General features: G+C 43.9%; 1 long non-coding RNA gene across 1 annotated transcript in view; it reads left to right on the top strand.

Moving 5' to 3' along the window:
• Positions 1 to 5,607: 5,607 nt before the first annotated feature.
• Positions 5,608 to 23,911, top strand: part of LOC311590060 — an 81,694-nt gene continuing 63,390 nt past the window's right edge. Inside the window, exon 1 of the long non-coding RNA XR_014776749.1 lies at positions 5,608 to 5,878. This is a non-coding gene — a long non-coding RNA (uncharacterized lncRNA). The remainder of the gene's footprint in view (positions 5,879 to 23,911) is intronic.

Genomic DNA, 23,911 nt, shown 5'->3' with positions numbered 1-23,911 from the left:
TCTAGGGACGGCACCTGGACCTCCCTGGGAAGGGGATAGAGAATAGATTTTTGGGGAAGACTGGGGTTGTATATGGACATGGGCAGGAGAGATCAGGAAGGAGTGGAGTTTGGTGAAAGTGAGGGGGGAGATGGCTGCAATCAGGGGCATTTGGGATGCAACGTGGAACCCTAGTGGAAGTGGAAACTTCCTGAATCTATAAGGGTGACCCTAGTGAGAACTCCTAGTCATGGAGGACACGAGTCTAAACTGGCCATCTTCTGTAGCCAGGCAAGCCTTCCAATCGTGAGCCAGGGCAGCATTTGGTCCGAGTTGCTGCTGTTGGACCCTGCTGTTAAGGTCGAAGACTGGCATTACTGGAAAGGTCCTGAGCTCAGTGCTAAATGGCAGACTCCCTTCCTCAGCTGGGTTCCCTCCATTCTACCCGATATGAGGAAACCCCAGATCCTCTAAGAAGTGTCACAGAGCCCTCTAGGAGATTATAAGCCCAACCATTTCCCAATAAGAAACCCTTTCAGTGTGCACCTAGGGATTCCTGGAAATACTCTAATGAGTTGTCTTCCTACCTTAGCTTTCAGCCAATGACCTTTTCCCGTATCTCTGACCATACCTGGATTTCTTCCCCCACCCCACACTGTTCCCTAGGATAATTAAGTACTTCACTCCCCTTAGGGTAGCACTGTGCTGCTGCATATAAACGAAGTATCCCAGGCACTCTTATCCCCAGCAAATCACATTCACCCGTGAAACCCCTCCCCCTGCCCAAGGGTGAGAATCTTCCTGATTCATGAAATAAACTCTCTCTCTCTCTCTCTCTCTCTCTCTCTCTCTCTCTCTCTCTCTCTCTCCCTCAACCATGACTGGCTGAGACTCAACATTTATTCTGGGGGGAAGAAGGGCTCCTCTCCTTCCTGGAGAATTCACTGACCACGGATACCCAGGCTTGACTGCCAGCTAGGCAACCATGTGCTTTTCGCCACCATGAGCTTCTGCCACTCACCAGCCTCTCAGCACAGATCACTGCCACAATCTTTTTCTCACCACTCTGCCCTCAGCAATGGCCATGTGCAAAGAAAGGCAAGTGGCTGGCTGTTCTCGAAGCAGCATTCTGTCTGCCAGAACCAAACAATGCTCTCACCAATGCCTCTCAAGTTCAGAGCTCTAAGCCTCCATTTTACTGGCTGTTCTTGAAGCACCCACCAACTCACCTGAGTCAGGCTGGGCCCTTGTCTCCTGGCTTGGGTTTCAGAGCCCGGAACTTCTCGCTGCCAACTGGCCTGATGCTGGCAGGTCAGCTAAAAGAGCAGTAACACTTACTGCAGAGAAATCTTTTCTCATGCACCTCCAACTGAACTGGAGATCTCCTGGGACAAATCTTGGTTCTGTGTTCCACCTGTCTCCACCCAGAGACGGCATCCTTGGGAAGTGCAGAACCTTTGACCCCATACTTCACCCGTTTCTGCTCAGAAGCCGTTGGTGTTTGGCCTTCCTATGGGAAAAGCACTTACTTCCTGCTGGGTCTCATCCTGGCCTCCTGGGAAACACAGAACTACATCTGCCGGATTGCCTGAGGGAGGTCCCATGGAGAGTCACAAACAACCCAGGCTGATGCTAGGTCAGAGAATTGCTATCAGCAAACTGACAGCAGAGCCCTATTGCTGAGGAAACATCCACACAACTCATTGAATGTAGAAAGGCTGAGCTGGTGCCTTCAGCCCTAAGTTCTAGTCTCTGGGGAGGTAAGGTACTCTTCAGGCTACTCAGAGAGAACCCTGGACACCAACTCAGCCACAAAACCCTCGACCTACAATCTGTCCTGCCTGCAAGATGTACTGGGGCAGGGGGTGGCACAGAACTTGTGGGAGTGGCCAACCAATGTCTGGTTTAACTTAGGACCCAGGCCATGAGAGGGAGCCCATGCTTGACACTGCCTGGATGGCCAGGAAGCGGAGACCAAAGAGCCAGGAGACTTAGGGTAGAACCAAACACGACTGGGGAAAAAAAGATGTTAGAGATTGAATGCAGATAGAGCTTTGTAGGCTACAAATCCTGGCCGTGACTGAACTGTATCCGTATCATCTCGGTTCAAAAGCGTTTTCAGAATGATACGGAGTGGAGACTAATGGAGAAAAGTCACAGGAATGCCTCTGTCCATCTGTTCCATTTCTCCCGCTTGCTATCTGGGGGTTCTGTGGCTTCTGCTTCACTCATTCTTTACAACAAAATTTTATAACGAATGTGTCAATTGCATATTCATGCTCCACTTTCTAAGCAAAAGCTACTCTTCTTCCATTTGCTTAGTTTTCAGAAAGGAAATTTGTGCAGATGGCTCAGGTGGCTCATAGAATTTGATGTTGAGGGGATGGTGAGTGTTTGACGTCTCCCTCGGCCAGAAAGATTTGCAAAGGGACATGATTAGCAATCACCAGTTTGGCAGAAATTAAGCAGGCTGATTTAGAATTTCAAATACGACTTTGTCATTCGCTGTGAACCACACTCTGGGCAGGAGATGGGCAAGCATCATCCCCAGAGCTTTCATGCATCAGAATAGCAAGATGCTTTTAAGGCACAAGGATAACATGAGGTCCTTCTGAGGGCTGCTGGTCACTAGCAGGGGAGAATGGGCCTCACTGGAGAAGAAGAAACGTGATGTCACTCTACAGGAGAATGTGAACTTGAAATCCCAACTGAGTACATTCCACAACGCCTGTTTGAAAGTAGGACTGAAAATGCTCATCTAAAAAGCTTGCTGGTGTTTGGAATAGCAAAGCTGCAATCACACGCTACTGTTTTCAGATGTGAACACACGTTGTGTATGTAAAACATGGTGCAGTTTGGATTTTAAGTGTCCCCAAAGGGAACTGTGTATTGAAGGTTTGGTCTCCGGGGTCTGGTGTTATTGAGGGGGTAGTGGAATCTTTAAGAGGTGGGGCCTAGTTAGAGAAAGTTGTCAGGGGAATGTCCTTCAAGAGGACCTTGAAAACCCAGCCCCCTCCTCTCTCTCTCTGTCTCTCTGTCTGCTTTCTGGCCTCTGTTCTGCCATTACTCTTGCCATGAGATGCTGTATGTCCACAGCCCTCAAACTACATCATTAAGTAACCATGGATTGAAACTGCAGAACTGTGAGGTGAGGCTGCTGAGATGGCACAGCAGGTAAAGGAACTTGCTACCCTTGGTGACCTGAATTTTAAAAAGAAGAGCAAAACAGAATACTGTGACCTACTATAAACCTTTTATCTCCTTTAAGTTGGCTATCTCAGGTATTTTTTTTTTTGTAGGAATGGAAATCTGACTAACACAAAAGGTTTCAGTTTTATTTATGTGTTTATTTATGTATTTATGTATTTATTTATTTATTCTTAGTTTTTGGCATAGGGAAAGACCATCTAGTTTTCCCTCATATTTGACCAAATCTGTATACTGCTTTCCTTGGCACTCATGTACTCTAAGCATCTACAAGTTATGCTTGGGAATAAGATGCTAAGAAACACACCTATATCAGCCGGCAGTGTAGCATTCCTTGGCAAGGAGTCCAGCAGGGAGGCGCATGAATATTCATGTCTTCCTTGGACACTCAAAGAACTTTAGACAGACAGGATAGGAAGCAGCTCGTTTTCGGACTACCTTTGGTTAGCTGAAGCCCTTGAGGAAGCACCAGGCCTAGTGTTGTAAGTGTGGACTTTGGCCATAAACTCATGGCTTTAGTTTCTCTGTGTTTCAAAACAATTAAGAAATGGAAACTGGCAAAAAAAAATTTTTTTAAAAAATTTGTTTACAGCTTGACCAAACTAGAAGGGAAAGTCTCTTACTTACTCTTCTTTCCTAAAGCAATGTTTGCAGTGTCATCGAAAAGATGCACTCACATGTCGATGTACCGATGAGTGACGCTCCCAGAGCTTTGAGTCATCTGCCCCCTCGCCCCACACACAAGCTCTTCTTTGGGCCACAAGGCTTTAGCATTTCTCCTCCCCTGTGTAGGATTCCTTGGAAAACTTTAATTCTTTAGGGACCATTGTTTTACGGTGCCCTTTTTGTCTTGAATAGGGGAATCACAAAGTGCCAATTGGGGGCAGTGGAACCTTGGGTGAGCCCCGTTCTAATGCAGTAGTTGGGGAGCACCAGCCTTCCCCTTGGCATGGTCAAGGCTGTTGTTGGTAGGTCTCATGGACTTCTAGTGCAGAAAGGCAGCAGTGGGTTTTCCCACGCCACCTTCTCCAGCACGTGTGCTCACTGCTGACATGTTGGGTGGGCCAGGGTTCAAGCTTCTTGATGATAACTGGCTGCTTTCGCCAAGGGTTAGAGCTGGAGTCAACAGAACTTTGCTTTCCGTGGAAAGGCAGCTAAGGAATCATTCTGGGTAAGTTTTATCTACACACAGGCAGAGTCTGGTCTACAACTCAGAGGAAACCCCTTCGTGTTGAAAATTTTCCGTTTGTTCAGAGCCTCTCACTCTGTCAAGTATGGCAGAACTCCTTCACTGTAACTAAGTCTTTGCCAGCAGGATGGGAATGGAAACGGTGTGGGTCTGGAGATACCCAGCTTCCTCTTCCCCCCCTCCCCCTCTTGATGGCTGAAAAAACCTACAGCCATGACTCAGCTTTATCAAGCAGGAAACAACAACATTCTGATGTCACACCACTACGGAATTCAGCTCCACAAATAGCCAGGCTGAGCAGAAGGCCTGTGCAACAGAGCGACTGCTTTGTGAAGGAAATAGCCTCTTTATTCTTTAGGCCTCTGGATTTGGGGGTGGGGGGGTCTGTCGTCACTTAATTATGGATTACTTGAAGTAAGAGAAGAAAAGGTTTTCTCTATATCCTTAGGTTATGTGCTGGAGGCCCTGCAAATTAGACTGACAGAAGAGAGATTAAAAAAAAAAAAAAGCAATCAGAAGCTTATTAACACGTGCACCAGGCTGATATGTGGTACTTGTTGACTCTATAGAGTGGTTAGACTTTGGGCTTATATAACTTTTTGCTGGGACAACTAATTTAGTTGGCATATGATTATATATAGTCATATATTTTTTTTTTATAGAGAGATGTGACTTGCCAAAGGAAAAGAACTCAGTCTTTAGGACAGTAGCTGTGGGAAGGTAAACATACCAAACAGCTGACTGAGGACAGAGTGTAGCCTGAGAGATTTACTGTTCACCCACACTCTGAGATGACAAGGATTTGGAGTTGTCTATGGTCATTAACTTCTGTCCTTCATAGGGAGGTTCGAAGGCTAACCTTGTTTGTCAACTTGACACGCCTGGGAAGAGGGAACCTTAATTAAGGAATTAACTTTATTAGATTAGCCTGTGTGTGTTATCTAGGGGGCATTTTCTAGATTGCTAATTGATATAGCATCCCAGCCCACTGTGGATGGTCATCTCTAGGCAGGTGGGCCTGTATAAAAAAGGTACCTGGGTCTGTGACTGGAAGCATGTGGGTAAGCAGCATTCCCCCATGCTTTCTACTTCATGCTCCTGTGTTGGTTTTTACCAATGATGGAGAAAACCATTCTGTCTCCGAGTTGATTGGATTGTGGTGTTTACCACAGCAACAGGGAAAACAAACCAGAACTGGATGCGAGGTGAGGATGACACCTTTGTACCATTTGTACCATTTGTGCCCTCGTCTTAGGCACAGACAGAAGGCAGAATGCTCACCATCTATCTGCCTCTTTTCAATTTTGAGCTTTCAGCTTAAAATACTTCTTATGCTAAAGTGCCATATGTAGGGCGGTGTGCTCCCCTTAGGCAACAGTGTAAACAGCGCAGGCTGGAGACCAGGGATGTTTGTGTAGAGCCTGGTCTACTTGTCAAGGCTTGATTTGGATGATCGACTATCAGCTCCAAGGGCAGAGGCTGCCAAGAGTGGGATGTGAGAAGGTGAGTGCACTTTCTCTTCTTTTTAAAGTTTTTTTTTTTTTTTTTTTTTTTTTTTTTTTTACCGCAATGCAGTTGCTTCTCACAAGAAGCAACTATTTATAAACAAAGAAACAGAAGAAAAACCGGGGATTCATAGCTTCATGAGGCAGAAGGCCAACTATTTCTGAACTCCTAAAGCTTTTCTTAAAGGTCTATTAAGAACTTCAAAAAAAAATTTAGGGCCTTCGGCAAAGACCAGATGAAGGGTGCGGCCTTCCTACTCAAATGTGTTTCTTTAGAGAGGCTCCGGGAGTGATGGTTACTAGCAGTCGCCAACTTGGCAGGCTCTGAATTACCTAGGGAGGGAGTGTCAACAAGGGATTGTCTAGACTAGACTGGCCTGTGGGCACGTCTGTGAGCGATTTTAATTGGACTGAGGTACGAAAACCCATCCTAACATGTGGGCGGCACCATTCACAGGCTGGGTCCTACGCTGAAGGGGAAGAGAGGAGCAGCACATAGGCATACACTGTTCTCTCCTGCTGACTCCAGACGGGTGTGTGACCGGTGGCTTCCAGCTCCTGCATAGACTTCACCACGGTGGGCCTTGCTTTGAACTGTGCACGAGAAGGAAGCCTTCTCTTATGTTGCTTGTGTCAGAGTGTGCACACAGGGCAGCCTTCAATGAAACGAGGGAGAGGGGCCAAGGTGGAAGTCAGAGGATGAAAATAAACCAGGTCAAAGACATGTGACCGGGGAAGAAAAGCTGAGCATGGATACTGGAGCAGATGGAAAGAGGCCGGAACTGTTAGGTATCCTTCCATTACTCCAACAAATTCCTGAGGGAAGCCAACGTTTAAAGAGAAAAGTTTGATTTGCTTACAGTTTTATCAGTTCTGGTCCGTGATTGGTTGGTTCTCTTACTCTGGGCTTGTGAGAGGCAGCGCACCATGTTGGTTGCAAGTGGAAGAGCACAGTTGTTGAAATTTTAAAAGATGAGTGGTGTTGAAAACAAAAGGATGAAAGGGCCAAGGTGGTACATTCTTCAAGTGCATCTCCCCCCCCTCCCCCCGCCCCTGACCTAAAGATCTCTCACAACCCTCTGCTGCTGAAGGGTCCATCTCTCCCAGCAGTGCCACACTGGAGGCCAGCTCTTTAGCTCATGAGTCTTTAGGGGACACTGAAGTTCCAAATTTTAGCACAGACTTCTGTAGTAAAAGTCAAGTGGACAAGAGATAAAGAAGCAGGCTTATTAAGGTTGCAGGACATGCCTGAGAGAAGAGCCATCTTGAATGGCATAGAGATATCAACAAACAAACAAACAAGCAAACCAAAACCAAAAAAACCCCCTAAATTTTAGGAAAGTATATGACCAGAGGGAAGGGAAAGGGTCCTAGAAAAACTCTGAAAGGGAGAGTTTCCAGGAAGGGATTCCTCTTGCAGATTCTTCTGTGGCCTTTTCCTCGGAGTTGATAAAAAGCAGTGTGAAGAATTCACACTCGGTCTTCAGGTGGGAAAAGATGGGAGTGGAGGGGCCTTCTTGCCGCTGCCTCCTCTCCCTCCCCCTCCTCCTCCTCTCCCTCCCTCTCCTCCCCCTCCTCCTCCTCCTCTTCCCTCTCCTCCTCTCCCTTCTCCTCCTTCCTGTGTTTCTCACTTGCTTCCAGATAAACAGAGAGAAAGCAATGAGCTCTGCACCGGATTGTCTCCAGCTCAATAATCCTTTATATTCTGTAGAGAAATTGTTTCCTTCCCTTCCCTAGCTTGTAACAGCCCATTATCCACCCGTGAGCAAGCACCAAGCCTCTAACACTTCCCTTAGATGTGGCCCTAGTGGCAGTAGACAAGTACCTTCTGCTGCGCAAATGTGGATCTGCGGAGAATCCGAGAGTTGTTTCCTCAGAACAAACCGGCCAAGGCAGGTCTCTTTATTGACAGAATAGTTGTACAGGGTTTGGCCCAGTGGGATGAGAAATCTCTTTACACTAACGATCTCTGTGGTTTCTAGCTTTACCTTTTCTAAAAGGACGTCTCACCTCCTCACCGCACGCTACTTGGTTCTCTGCTCCATCACTGAGCACGGGTGTGGTGTGAAGTGAAGGTGGGAAACTGAGCAGTTTTAAATAATGTCTAGCTTGTTAAGCACCTGGATTACAAGTGTTCCCCCCCCCCCAAAAAAAAACAGTATTGATAGCTTCCGAGCTTTGGGTTGCATTTAGTCAATGGGTGGAGAAGTCAAGAGTCTTCTTGGAAGGGAGGTTGCGTTTCTCTTAGGGATAGAAAATGCACATGTGGATGTGGTACAGACTCCTGGTTACCTACTGTGTTCCTGCTGTTTCACCGGAGTAAAGTATAGAAGAAGCATGAGTGTCCTATACGATCATGTTCCCAGCCTTCTTTACAAACGTACGAATGATTGCAGCTGCTATAGCTCAGGAGACATGGGCCTCTTGGGCCACCCTGTGTTCTGATTCTCTCTCCAAGCTACTGGAATCTAGTCTGATGATGGCTTCGGCTTTGGCTGTGAAGAGTGATAATAGTTGCAAAAAGATTAAACGCACCCACAATTTTGGATGGCATCTCCCAAACGGGCTGCTTATATGGAGATTATTATTTGGTATCTATTACTTTTCTCATTGCTATGTACAAGCACGCCCACACCCACTTGCTTACACACATATGATTAAACATTTTAATAGCCAATATAAAAATTTGTAACTCAACAAAATTTTACCTTATGAAATTAGTGAATGTTGTTTTACATAAATTAACTGTGCTTTCAGTAAAGCATTTTACATGTTTATTGTCTCTTTAAAATTCTTGCTTTAGAAGCTGAGTTATATTTTAGTCCTGTTTTAAAAATACTTTAATATTTTATGAACCATACTTAATACAGTGAAAATGGCATTTCTACTTTGGAAGATAGGAATACCTAAGTTTATAAGACAGCATAGATTTGTCACATCTTTTAACACAGTTAAAGCTACACTATATTTATGACAAGTTAAGATTATCTGCTTTTAGATTTTTGTTGCAAATCATTTTATATCTTATAAATCCTGTAACAAGATTTTTTTTTCTCAGCCTCAGTTTCCAGAATTAACATTTGGAAGTTTCTGATCCAAATCATCCCACCAGTTACCATTCATAAACGCCAGCCCCAAACCATTCTACCAGGAAGCTCAAAATTAGCATTTCTGTATATTTACATTCTAATTAGGCATGATTGAGATGAAGTTCTTGCATAAGCAGTTTTTCTGCAGACCCAAATTTACAGTCAATGCTTGAATTTTAGTTAACAATCCTTTCAAAGGAAGGGAGAAAAGACAGAGGCAATAGCTCATATATATTCATGTAGTCCAAAAGCCATCTCCCAGTGCTCATAGACACACACACACACACACACACACACACACACACACACACACACACTTTCAGTTATGCATGCCAATGAAGTGGCCAGAGATTTGGTATTCAGTGATAAGCCCTAGGGGCAGTTTAACTTTTGCGTAATGCCCTCTAGATATAAAATGATAAAAAAAAATTACTTTAACTCAGAATATACTTAGATAAATTACAGTAAGTTTGCAAAAAACTACTCAGCTAAAATTCTCTCTAGGGGACAGCAAATTATTGCACACAGTATTTTTCTTGGCTAAACAATTTAGTAAAGGAATGTTTACACCTTTTCTGACCCATGCCCCGAACAGTCTACCCAGTCCCCATGGCTCAGAAGAGTCCCGAATGATCAACATGTTTCACCCTTCCTTGTCATATAGCAAGTAGCAAAATAGTTGAACAAAATGCTAAGATTGGTCAAAAGATCTTCCACGTCAATAAAGCTTGTCATAGAAATGTGCAATGGTGTAAATGGTTCAACAGAATCGAAACAGATCAAAAGTGTCTCCAAACTGTGAACTAATGGTGAGAAACTTCCCTAGACTCATACTTGAGGGTCCAAAGAGCACAGAAATTGACTTCTCTGATTCAACAAATAGGAATGGGAATATGCCATTGTACCCAACACCTCCACCTTGCTGTACTGCAGGGAAAAGCACCTCTGATCTTTTGGCATTATAATGATGGCAGTCACAGAATTTCTAAACTCAAAGGGCAGGGTTGCAATAAACATGAGAGGCCACAGAAGATATTGGAAAATGATGGAATAAAAGAGCCACATGCAATCAAATAAATGTTTGCATTGACCAAATGCTGTGAAAACAAGAACAATGCTAGGTCTCAATGTTCTGGAGTAAATGAGAAGATATCCAACAGCCTGGCTTACCAGGCAAAAAGAAGGTCCAAGGCAGAAAAAACCGGCCAACCAGAGGAGACAGCATAGATGATTGACTATTTTATACAAAGGGCTCATACTGTCATACAGGACCAACCAGTCACCCATCTAGTGAAAATGGATCATCCTTGGGCCACACACGATGGACACAAAATGTGATTCTCATCTCAAAGGGAATAAGGGATACTTTACTTTGAGACAAGAAAGAATGCATGCACAAGAACACCAGGTAGATGGAGTGTGATAGACCAAGGATAATTCTGATGTTTTCAGATGCCATTCCAAACTCGTGGATTGGTGGAAGCTGTTTTGTTAATACATTCCAGAAGCTTTACCTGGTAATGGAAAGGTGTTGGGTCAGACACAGGAGAGGCCAATAAAAAGCTATTAGGAGGATTAAGAGAGCATAAGATAACTTGGCTCTGGATCCGCAGTTTGCCAACTCGACATAATCATCATGTTTTAACTAGTCCGTTAACCTTGTAGAATCTTTATTATAGGTGTGGTTTATTCTGGAAACTTCACAATTGGGTCCTTTGTTATAGCAGCTTGGCTCTCACTTTAAAATATAGAGGTGTCTCTTATAGTAGACCTTTTATTAGTGTTCTACTGAAGAAGGTTTGAAAGCGAAAGTCAAATTAAGTTATGTAACAAAGGATTAGCATAGTATATGGATTTTTAAAATGTTTTCTTTTTTAAATGGAATCCTGCTACGTAGCCATGGCTAGCCTGGAACTTACTATGTAGCCAAAGCTAGTCTTGAAATCACAGAGATCCACCTGCTTCTGCCTTTCAAGTGCTGCGTTACAGGTATGTGCCACCATCTCTGGCTTCCGTTATTTTAACCAGATTCCTGTGGGCTTCTCTTCACTGGCGTTATTTATTTAGTTCCACCCCAGTTTTTAAGGTTAGTCTTCTAACTAGCAAATTCAGCATCTCAGAACTCATATTTTGCTTATGACTTCTTTTTCAGATAAATTTTCAATCTTGTGCTGCTTGGTTCTGTGGCTTATGTAGCTGGAGCTTTCTCGGACCCACCAGCAGTATAAATAAAGACATGAAGACTTTCACAGAGACTTTTATATAGTTTAAAGCTTAGGCCCTTCACTGGGGCAGTCTCCCAGCTCCCATCTAAACAACCCAACTATTCTAGCTTGTGACCTGCCATGTGGGTACCTCTCTATTCTTGGTCACGTCTGTCTGTTGCCTTTCATGTCTGCCTCTGAATCTCCCACATTTGCTTTCTTCTCCCTGTGTCCCTCTCTCTTTAGGAAGCTCCGCCTTCTTACTTCCTGCTCTAGATCTTATTACAACCAATCAGCAGCAAGACGACACCTGACACATCTCTTAGATTGCCTCTAGGCATAGAAGGCTGTCTGGCCTTTTAGTATCTGAGCAGGTGTGGAAGGAAAGCACTTACAAATATAAAGCCATAGAAATGATGGGCCTTAGAAATGACAATACCAAAGTCTTGCCTACACTTAGCTCTCTAACAGTATAGAATTAATAATTGAAAATACAGAGACACGGGGCTGGAGAGATGGCTCAGAGGTTAAGGGCAGTGACTGCTCTTCCAGAGGTCATGAGTTCAATTCCCAGCAACCACATGGTGGCTCACAACCATCTATAATGTGACTTGGTGCCCTTTTCTAGCCTGCAGGTGTACATGCAGGCAGAGCACTGTATACATAATAAATAAATAAATAAATAAATACATCTTAAAAAAAACAAAGAAAATACAGAGACACACCTTCACACAATGTGAAGTAAAGTCACCCCAACATTTCCCCATTTTAGTCTGATCAGTGGCTTTATCTGTAATATCAATAAACTATATACAATAAGACCAATTATAAAAACTATGAGGTAAGAATTTATATTCACATTATTCAGTCCATTTGTATTTGGTAAACTTGGATAAAACACACCACTATCTATCCTATCTTGGTGAGTTCAAAGTTCTATACCTAAATCATTTTCTATCACTATTCAAGCTTATAAATCATCTAACTTTTCTAACTTGCTTATTTCTGTAATTACCTAATGTGGATACAATTCTGATTATTTATAGGTGACTAACTACTAACTTGTTTTTCTTAAATATCCTAAACAGTCTACATTACTGTTTCATAGTACTAGGACTTGACCTTAGTTTCTCTTTCTGTCTATTGATTTGGGTTTGGCTTGTACTTGTTTTTACATGGCCCTGAGTCTACGCTCCCCTATGGCCTGTGGTTCTGACCAGTATCAATGCATTTTTGACTCAGTTTCTTCCCACAGCCTAGCAGCACTTGTCATGTGGTTTAAGTAATGGGCATTTTCAAAACCAGAAAAAGAGGGACAGACTAAGGCTGTGTGGCAGCAGTGCTCATGAAGGGACTCAGGAAAAGCCCCTTCATAGTGCTTGAGAGAGCAGCTCTGAGATACCACTTTACTCCTGCTGAATGCTCAGCTTTGTGGTCTGAGACCCTCTGAGCTGAACTCAGTGAAAGAGTCATGGGACAGTGTGCTGAAACTGGGAAAGCAGAGTGCTTTCCTTCCCCAGATTGTTTTTGGTCATGGTGTTTATCACAACTATAGGAATCAAACTAGAACATTGTTTTTATCACAATCAGACTTACATTGCTTACAGGAAGCGTGTGTAATACTTAAGGCTGGCCTGTTTACATTTTCCTTTTAACTTTCACATATAGTTTTTTGTTTTATTGTCTGTTTTCATTATAGAGCATTTTTTTTTAAATCTTGAGACAAGGTTTCTCTGTGTAGCCTTGGCTATCCTGGATTCCCTTTGTAGAGCAGGCTTGCCTCCCTGAGTGCTGGGATTGCAGGAGTATGCCACCGTGCCTGGCTGGCACTGATTATTTTCAAAACATAAATATTAACACATATAGCAGAAGTGCCTTATCTGGACTCATGCCCTTTGAAACACTTTTATATCTCAACTCACACATCATCACTTCCATGGAGGTAGCTGATTGGTTATGTTGTTGTCACTGCTCCCTTGAACTTGTAAGTACTTAGGATAGTTGTTCACAAATGTGTATGTGACATACATTCAGCTGTCTGTCATTTAAGGAATATAGATTTCAGGGCCATGGAGATACCCACTGACTCATATCTATTGAGTATATAGTGATCAACCATTATTTAATCAGTAGTTGATTGACTTATATTTGTAGATATATCTTTAGGTCCACTAGAGACTTAAGTGCTACTGTAGCTTGACTGCCCCCTAAAGTCAGGTGATGTCATTGTTGTAGGACTAAGAGTTTTTGAAGGCTTTGAAGAGATAAATGACTGGGTGGAGAGCTGCCATGAGTGGGTAACGCCATCATCACAGAGCAGCTTCCTGGCAAAGACAATTGGTTTGGCTCCACTTTCTTCCTCTGTGTAATAATCACCTTTGCTCCTGTTCGATTAGGGCTAAGGGTGAAGAGCGCAGGTGCCAGTAGAGGGCTCCGTGGCTTCCAGATGTCAGGATTGTCTTAGTTAGGGTTTCTACTGCCGCAACAAAATACTACTACCGAAAAGCAAATTTTGGAGGAAGCTTTAGCTTCCTCATCACAGGCACCATCAAAGGAAGTCAGGACAGGAATTATAGTAGGGCAGGAACCTGGAGGCCGCTGCTGATACAGAGGCCATGGAGGAACATTCTTTTTTTTTCTTTTTTTTCTTTCTTTCTTTCTTTCTTTCTTTCTTTCTTTTTCTTTTTTTAAAGATTTATTTATTTATTATTTATACCATGTTCTGCTCACTTGTACACCTTCAGGCCAGAAGAGGGCACCAGAGCTCATTATAGATGGTTGTGAGCCACCATGTGGTTGCTGGAAATTGAACTCAGGACCTCTGGAAGAACAGCCAGTGCGCTTAACCTCTGAGCCATCTCTCCAGCCCCGGAACATTTCTTAATAGCTTGCTCAGCCTTTCTTCTACAACCAAGGACCACATGCCCAGAGGTGGCTCTACCAATAGTGGGATGGGCCCTCCTTTGTCAATCACCGATTAAGAAAATACCTTACAGGCCTGCCTAGGGCCTGATCTTATTTTGAGGCATTTTCTCAGTTGAGGGTCCCTCTTCTGGTTCTGGCTTGTGTCAGGGTGACAGAAAAGTAGCCAGGACAAGGAACATGAGCCAAATACACTCGTGTTTGTGGAAGGAAGGCAGTGACGGAGAGGAGAATTGGCAGTTTTGTTATGACCAAACAGTGAGCAGCGGAATGTTGTATGGCTAATCAAAATGAACTCTGACCTGTTCCACACAGGCTCTACTAGCAGAACACAGACATTAATTTGCGTGACAGGAAGTTGCCTGATTTGGAATGGAGTGTATCTCATCACCTACTGCAGGTGGTTCTTTGCCACATCTGCTGTATCCTAAGCAAACATACCTTTCTTTACTCTGGCTTAAGGGGGTGAATTCTTTCTCAAACCTGAAATTCTAGCCCCTTTCCATGGACCATTATAAGCTGCAGTCTGTGGGTGCGAGGACAGCAGCAGGAGTGGACTAGGATAAGCCTTCAGGGCCTTGGCCCTTGTCTTATTTCAGCCTGCAGAGGCCCTGGCAGTTAGAGCATGCTCATTACAGTGTGTGGAGTTTGAGTCTCTCTCTCTTCTCTGAGCTCTAGAGGTATACCAGTTGTTCTTTTCTTTTAGCTTCTCATCAGGTGCCACCTAATCCTGTTCTTTGGTTTCGCTGCACCACCCCCCACCCCCCACCTAACCACTGAGGCCTGTCTTTCTCAAGCAATGATGCCAATGATGTGTGTAGATAGGACAGGCATACAGGGTAGTTAAAAACTATGAGGTAGTCTGTCAAATTGCTTGTGTTTCTGTGAACTTTTCTCTCTCTCTCTCTCTCTCTCTCTCTCTCTCTCTTTAATAGTTAGGGCATTACATTTGAAAATGATAATTATTTTGGTTATGTTTAAGGTGAGGGTGATACATATGAAAATACGTGGCACTCTTGGTGTGATGTCAACGTGCATTGGTTTTCTTTAACTGTTTTGGTAGGGTTGTCTAGTAGGTAACCAGATGCCAGATCAATTAGTTGAAACGTGCCTGGATTAGGGAAGCACACCTCTGGGTGGGTTTGTAAAACACACTCCCGAGATAATTAGATCACAGGGGTTCTCTGCACTAATTAGTGAATCGACCCTTCCATGTTTTCATATTATGATGGCGGTATTGGAAAGAGGTAAAAGGGAGAGAGTGGACCTAGTTTGAGGAAGTAGTTTGCTGAGGATGTGTCTTTGCCCTTCCCCTTTATGCTCTCTGCCTTTCCTGCTGTGGTGTGCTGTCCCTTTAAATCCCTGAGGCAAACTATGTTTTCCTAGTATGAGGTGTTGTCTCAGGTATCTTGGTCACAGCAACACAAAGGGACCTAATACAACTGGCAAGGGACACAATGGCCTTGCAGGATCCAGGCCTGAAACCGCTTAGTCTACTCTGTGGAGGAAGCTTAAACCTGGTACCAGCAGCAGGGAGGAAAATGCTGAGTGCAGGATTGAAAAATGGTTCCTCTGTTTCAATTCTAGCTAATCACGATTGGGTGAGGATCTCGGGTCCGTAGCTGCAACCATTTCTATGGCAACAGAAGTTGATCAGGCTGTGGGAAGCTATTTGTGAGTAGTTGTGCCTCAGTACACACCTATCTCACTGGAGACAAGCGTTTGCACAGTTGTCCTCCCATCCCCACCCCCACCCCCACAACCCAACCCCCAGCTTTAGTCTCCACTTGCCGCTCCTTTAAAAAACGGCAGGCATTTGTGCTAAAAATAGCTGTTCCATTTCCCCGTGACTCCACCCAGGTCAGTCAGTCTGGCTGCTTTCTTTGTTTCCGAGGAGGGAATTCACATATAAGTTTTGTGAACAAGTCTTTGTATTCTTTCTTCTCCCCTCTGAGGACAGATGACCCACACCCCATTTCCTCTGCAGGGCTGTTGTGCAGTTAGCATGCAGAACAAATGGCAACAGTTGCATCCAGCCGTAGGGGCAGGAAATCTGAGGGAGTGGGTACCAGAGCAAACACTTCAGGTGGAAAATGTCAAGCTTGAGGGTAGTTCCCCATACACCATTAAACAATACGGAGAGACGTTGCTGAAGAGATCAGTGTGTAGCATCAAATAAAAGGGATGCAGAAAAAGTGATGGAGCACAAAGGTGATGCAGGCAAGCATAGAGTAGCCTAGCAACCGAGACTCTTGTTGGTTTGGGCTCCATATACTTCCCTGTTCTGCACATGGCAGACAAACACTATCATTAACTCTTTGCACACACACTCTTTTAACCATGCATCTAGCAAGCAAGGACCTCCACTTGCATCCACTTGCACACACCCTGCACTGGAGTGAGCTTCTCCTCCCCAAAATGACTATCAAACATTGACATTTTCTACGCAGTTGTACTCCAGTTATGTCTTGGTTCAAGGGTAGTGAGGAGCACCAATTCAATTGGAAGTAGTTTGGGGTGCAAATGCTGACAGAGTGCTTCGAAGGGGGTGTCTGTTGGGATAGCCTGTCTATCCTTTAGCAAACGAATTGACACAGTATTTAGGAGCTGCAAACATTTCCAGATTCCTTAGACCCTCATCCTGCTCCTATAAAGAGTCACAGCCATTTTTTTCCCCTCTGGCAGACTCTTGAACTTCCTGCAGGACTGAGTCTTACCTCTCACTATGTGTGTCAATAAGCACAGTCTGGTCTGTTGCCGCTCAGGCTTTTGTCTCTGTTCTGCCTCCTGTCCCTTTAAAGCTGCCTCAGAAATCTAACAGGTGCAAAAAAAGCAAAATGTCCTCTGGGTGAAATTTAAAGAAAAATCTCCTGTTTTCATTGCTTATTTAAGGCAGCTGTAGAGGGATGGGATGTGGAAAGAGAGGCTTGGTCTGACTTTAGGTGGGACCGTGCTTATTCACAGCAAGGCAGTATTTTGTCACCCGTATTACAGATGGTTAAATTGCCTACCTAACAAGATGGGATGGAGCCCCTTATGGCATGGAAATATTTTTCTTAGTCCTCAAGGGAAGCTGGGAAGTGTAGTCTTTCAGCCACAAACTATCATTCCTAACTGCGAGAGGATATAAAAAAGTGCTGTTTTCTGCTGCGGGGGTCTTTGTTGGAGGAGGGTAGTTCTGAGTCCATTGACGAAGGCCTCCTCTGGTCATGTAGAATAGGAGGGGGCGTCTTAACTTGATCAACTGAGCTGAGTCAGGTGATTGCCTTCCTGGATGCCTGAAGAGCCTTGGAAAACAAATGTAAGAGGTCGGAAAGCAAAAAGCAGATGATTTGGTTACAAAGTAAAATGGAGAGTTTTTTTTTTGTTTTTTGTTTGTTTTTTTTTTGTTTTTTGTTTTTTGTTTTTGTGGGGGAAGGAAGGTTGAGGGATAGGAGCAGAGATAGGAGAGACCGAGTGGGCCAGTGGGAGAAAGAGGGCATAGAGTTGATTCAGAGTGACAGATACCGGCCCCATTGCCAGGCCCATGACCCCAGCGCCAAGTCTCCCATCTGCTGCAAGGGCAAAGGGGGAGGAGGGTATCTCTCCCTTGTTCATTCTCCTGCACAGGAGATGAGTGGCAGAGCCAAGTCTCCCACATTCATACCCTCAGAGATGGATCACGTGCAACTCTGGCAACACATGAAGCCACTCTCTCTCAAGTCCTGGAGATGGCTAGGGGCAGGGACATATCTTCTTCTCACATTCCCCAAGGGTCATCTCTCCCAGAATTGCCCAGGTGAGGTTTAGGGCCAGTTCTGTGCAGCCCTCAGGCAGCAACATATCCCCAGGCAGCAGAAGTCCAGACCAGGGATGTACACCTGGCCTTTGGTGGTAAGAGACCCATGCTGCTGCAGGGCCACAGACCCAGACATGGCACAGTCCGTAACTCCACCGTGGTCTCAGGTGGCATTGCTAGCTACTCACATCAGGCTGTTCCTCACTACCCTTGAGTCCCTAGTTCTGCCCCTCCTTATTGTGCCCACATCCTTCTGTTTCTCTTACTCTTCCATCTCTCCATCACTTACTTGTTCCTCTTAGTTGTACAGGGAGGTCTCAAAGTGTCTGGGGTCATCTCACGAGTGCTACACCCCACTTGTGTATTATGGCACCAGGCCCGGATCATCTTAGGCATGGTCTGACCCTCTAAGGCATGCATGCTGGGCTGGTGGTCCTCTCAGGCTAGCTCCTTGTTGGGCCCCATGGCACTTTGGGGCTTGATCTTCCCCAGGGCCAGACAGTGGTGCTTTTAGTCTCCAGCTTTCTCTTGCCAGGTTGCACTCCCCCAGGTAGGGTTCATCTCATGTCTGGCTTGATCTAGACCCTGGGAGCTCAATCAGTCATCTCAGGCTAGCTGTCTTTGTCTGGGCCCCCCAGCACTGGATTGGTGGTTGTCTCAAGGCTCACTTTTTTTCAAGGAGTGTTAGGCTGCTAATCATGCAGGTAGTCACAGGTCAGAACACTGAGTACAGTCTGCGTCATCACCTCTCTGACATCTACTGATCCACCTGTGACACAGCAGCCAGACCTGCAATGCTTCTAAGGGCAGATGAATTTATAAACCTTTATCATCAAGCACATGCTGTTTTTAAGTCCTATTTTCCACCTTGTTTATGTTTTTGTCTTCATCTGTTATTTTTCACTCCCAGGACCAAAAATCACCATACCAAAATCCATCCTAACCTACTATATCTTGGGGGCCTGTTATTACCTCCTTTATGTAGGGGAAAGAAAAAATTTTAAAAAAGCATCTTGGAGGCTTGGTGTTGCCTCCTTAGTCTAAAAGAGGAGATATAATGATAATCAGAGGGCTCCATAGGACTAAGACGTTTTAGTCTCAGCGCTGCCATGGTTGGCTTAAAGCATGTGGTCACCTAAACCAAGAGAGTGGTGAAGACACACGTGGCGTGCTCTCCACTTAACCTCTCAGTAAAGTTGGCTGTCAGCAACATAGTTACTTCCATCTCAGTGAGGTCATCAGCCAAGATGGTGGCCATGCATCCAAGGTGAGGTCATTAGGCACACACCACTTCCTAAAAAGAGTTGAATCCAAGTTACATACTTGGTGTACTGTAGCAAATTAAGTTAGCTACACATAGACTTTTAACTATGAACCCCTCCTCCCGCTACTTTTTTTTTTAACAAATTTTAAGCTAACTTTTAATTTTACAGATCTTTTAAAAATCACACTCAATGAACTTACAAATTCTAAAATAGAGAATGTTAACGTTTCAATGAAAGCTTTAAAGTAAACAAAATCAAGAAAAAAGGAGTATGAAATAAGCAACAGTAATCTCTATTGGGAATAGTTTATTTTCAGCTTTTTAAAAGTATATAGTATCTTTTCCTGGACTGCTCTGTTTTACTTTCTTTTCTGTCTCAGATTCGGTTGGTGCATCTGACCCATAGCAGAGACACTGGAGGAAACTTTTAAACAAACATGCTTGAATCTTGAGTAGATGGGCCTAATTACAACTCCAGAGACAGCCTTTTCAATATTATCTACACCCAAAAGACATTTAAATCTCTACTTAAACTGAACCCTGTGATCTACATATCCATAATCAGTTTGTGTGTGTCTGCAAATAGGACAGACAACCTGAAATACTTTTACCTCTTAGCTGTTAAAAGATACAAGCAGGATTTTCCAAGTTTGAGGAGGAAGAACACATGTAGGCCAAGAGAACAAGGCAAAAGAAGAGGCATGCTGTTAGAGTTTTGTGAGATCTCAGTTAGGGATAGATACAAGTTTGGGGGGGCTGGAGAGATGGCTCAGTGGTTAAGAGCACCGCCTGCTCTTCCAAAGGTCATGAGTTCAATTCCCAGCGACCACATGGTGGTTCACAACCACTTGTAATGTGATTTGATGCCCTCTTCTGGCCTACAGGTGTACATGCAGGCAGAACATTGTATGCATAATAAATAAATAAATATTAAAAAAAAAAGTTTGGAGGCCCAGCAGAAACAGTGGCAGACATTCTGGCTCTGGGTGGGTTTTGAAGTTAGAGCCATGGAAAGAATTAAAGTGAGTTGTGAGTTATATGGGGGAGGGGCCATCAGACCTTGATACCATTCTGTCTTATGTGGTTACCTAATTAAATTTAGGTATTAGAAACCCAAAGGGTCTTAGTTTGGGTCAGTAGTGAACATTTATTCAATGTATATTGAGGACAGATTTAGACCAAGAGTTGAACAAATGAACTTCGTATGAGGGTTCTCAATTGGAACTTGTTAGCTTAACCTTCAGCCAGGCTGAGTGTATGTACTTTGGAATAGAGAACTCAGCCACTTACCGTGTCTTTTATGTCTAGAATTTCCCAATGCTCCCAAAAAGTAAAGGATGTTCCCAATCTCTACAATTTCAGGGTTAAGAAATTGTGAGGCAGTGGAAGGTTCTTTTTGGCAGATACAGTGGTGGGCCAATGGAGCATTTCTGGAATTAGAATTCTTAGCCAAACTTTCTTGTAGCCAGTGGAAAGCATCCTAACCTCTGACGGAGCAGGTCTCAAGAAAGACAGAAGAAAGCCCGAGTGATGTAGACCTAACTAGAGTCCCTCTGAGTTACGTGCAATGAATTACCTTATCCCAACATTTTGCTATGTTGCGTGCGTGTTCTGGTGGAATGTAGTGTGGCTTACTGCCTAGGAGGTTAGACTGTGTCAGAGCAAGACACTAAGCTGAGAGAGAAAGAGTGGAGACAGAGAGTGAAGAGAAAAGGCTGCTTGGGAGAAACAGGTGGTCCTACTGGGTCCTACTGGGCCCTGCACTGGGGAGTCTATGAGTTGGCTTGAGCCACTAGGTTTTCCATCCTGGGTTTCAACACCATATGTTAGATTATTTAAGGCAGCTGTAGAGAGATGGAAGGCTTGCTTTGACCTTAGGCAGGACCATTACTAGCTGTAGTAGTCAAAATAGTCAAAACAATCCAGAAAGCTGATTTCTCCCTGCTTTGCAAACAGGAGGTAGCTGCAGCTAAACACTCTTGCCTAGAGACTTCCTGCAGGACAGTTTTGAAACATGAAGTGGAAAGTAGCAGCTGCCTCTTATCAGGCATGAAAAAAAGTGAGATACTTTGCCTCTTCTTTAAGTACTGTTGTTAGAGTAGGACCTAACTCTTCAGTCACTGTGATGTTGAAAGGGTTTCTCTCCCTTTTTAATTTTACTCCAGCTTTTTTTGTTTGTTTACACGTGTTTGGGCTGTTGTACATCTACTCCTTAAAGTAAATATTAAGGGCCTTAAGAACATGATTTATTCTTGGGGTTTGTTTTTTTTTTCTTGAGTAGCTCTTAAGCTTGCCTACAAAAGCAAGCAGATAACTAAAGAAAACAAAATTTAAAAAGGTACAACCATCAAACTTTATCCAGGGAATCAGAATCCCTTCCAGATGGAGCCTTCTTTCCTTAATACCCTTGCTTGGCAGCTTCTTCTGGTTTTAAAACTTCTATCATCTACCATCAATCAGCAGACATAGGATTGATAATTAAAATCCATTAGAGTGCTTGCTGTCAAAAGATCCATATAAGATGATAACCAGGTTGAAGGGAGAGGAATTTAATCTTTCCTGGAGTAAGAGAAAGTCGTACATCTGGCAGGTCAAAGTTTGTACAAGCAAGATGAATGATTTCCATCTTCCTATCTCTGGCTCGACTTCTCTAAGTATCTCTAAATATCTTAATACTAAACTCTGACTATCTTCCGTTACATTCCATTAAGTACTGTGAGACTCTGTTTCTTCTGTAATATGATCTGGTATACTCCCCCGAATCCCCTTAGCTAGGGAAGAATCTCATCTTAATTGGATCAAACTTTTAAAACTTCTTCATGGATTATTCCTCTTACAATTTCTACCTAAAATGGTTTAAATAAGAACGGCCCCTATAGGTTCATATGTTTAAATCTTTGGTCCTCAGTAATGTCTTTGGGAAGGATTAGAAAGCGTGGCTTTGTTGGAGTGGGTGTGGCCTTGCTGGAGTGGGTGTGGCCTTGCTGGAGTGGGTGTGTCACCGAGAGCCGCCTTTTAGGTTTTTAAAAGTCTATGCCCAGTCTCTCTTTCTCTACTTGATTCCTGCAGACCAGAGTATAAAACTCTCAGCTATGATCCATGCCTGTCTGCCCCCTACCATGATCATGAGCTAACACGCAAAACTGTAAGCAAATTGCCAACTAAATGCTTTCTTAGAAGAGTTGCCTTGGTCATGGTGTCTGTTCACAGAAAAAAAAAAATTAACTAAGACAGAAGTTGGTACCAGTGTGTGGTAGTTTGTGGCTCAGAGGTTAAGAGCACTGTCTTCTCTTCCTGAGGTCTTGAGTTCAATTCCCAGCAACCACATGGTGGCTCATAACCATCTATACAATCCAATGTCCTCTTCTGGCATTCAGGTGTACATGTAGATAGGGCACTCATATACATAAAATAAATAAAATATTAAAAAAAAAAGAATGAAGCACACAGTGCATTTGAATGCTTAGTCATCAGGAAGTGGCATGACTTGAGGAAGATTGGAGAATGGCCTTGTTGGAGAAAGTGTGTCACTAGGGGAGGGCTTTGAGGTTTCAAAAGCCCAAGGTAGGTTCAGTATCTCTCTCCTCTTGCTACCTGCAGATCCAGATGTAGAGCTCTCACCTGCTTCTCTGGCACCATGTCTGCCTAAGTACAGCCATGCTCCCAGCCATGATGTTAAATGGACTAAACCTCTGAAACTGTAAGCAACCCCACAAGTAAATGTTCTTTTATAAGAGTTGTTATGGTCAGAGTGTATCTTTACAGCAATAGGATACTGACTAAGACATAGGGACTTGGGTTTTGCTGTGACAGGCCTGATCATGGTTCTGTTTGGAGACACCTGGAAGACTTTGGGAATTTGGACTAGAAAAACAGTTGCATGCTTTAAATGGGGCTTTAATGGGACAGCCTAATAGAAGACCGTAGTGCTGACGGAGATTTGGACCATGCAGGCCTGGCTTAAGAAGGTTTTTTTTGTTTGTTTGTTTTTTGTTTTTTTGAGGGGCAGGGAGAATATTATTAACTTTTCCTATGATATTTTTGATAAAGAATATATCTGCTTCTTGCTCTTGTCCTAAAAATCTGCTGGAGGCTAAATTAAAGAGTTTTGGATTAATGGCATTTGGGGAGGAGATTTTGAGACAGCCTAGCATTGACTGTGTCTCATAGTTATTAGTGGTCACTCTTATGCAGATCAACAATGAAAAGGAGGAAATGGAACAAAGATAACTACAAAATGTATTGTTTGGGGGAGAGAAAGAACACCAGGAAATGTAATATTTGAGCCAAGAAGATAAAACATTTAAAGAAAAGCCTGATTCAAAATGGAATAAAGGAGTGGTGGCCTCAATGCAAGATTCTACCCAGCCAAGCTTCCAGCTTGTGAAAAGGAACTAACGGCCATCACGGGCAGCAAAGGGAGCCACCCACAGCAGAAAGCTGTGCCAAGGCAGATCTAGGAGAGACCCAGGTTCTGGCCCCAGCAAGCAGACGTATTTGGGGACTTTGGCCACCTGGTTCTGGCTTTCGAGTCAAGAAGGATACAGAGCAAAGGGGTTTTTGGAATGTTCGTCTGTGGTTAAGGAGAGCCACAGAGGCCAAGTGTATGGCGGGGAGTCCCTGCATAGAGGATTGGAGAAACCATTGTGTAAAGCCATGAAGTAAAAGCCTGAACTGCACTGGAGACCTCACAGTGCTGAAGATTCCAGAGCTGTGGGATACCTGCCACGGTGAGATGCTGACAGGGCACAGAATTAAGCTGAGAGAGAAAAGT

Source organism: Acomys minous (genome assembly GCF_964271855.1).
Source record: "Acomys minous genome assembly, chromosome: 19".
Classification (NCBI taxonomy): Eukaryota; Metazoa; Chordata; class Mammalia; order Rodentia; family Muridae; genus Acomys; species Acomys minous.
This window is presented reverse-complemented; position numbering and strand designations above follow the sequence as displayed.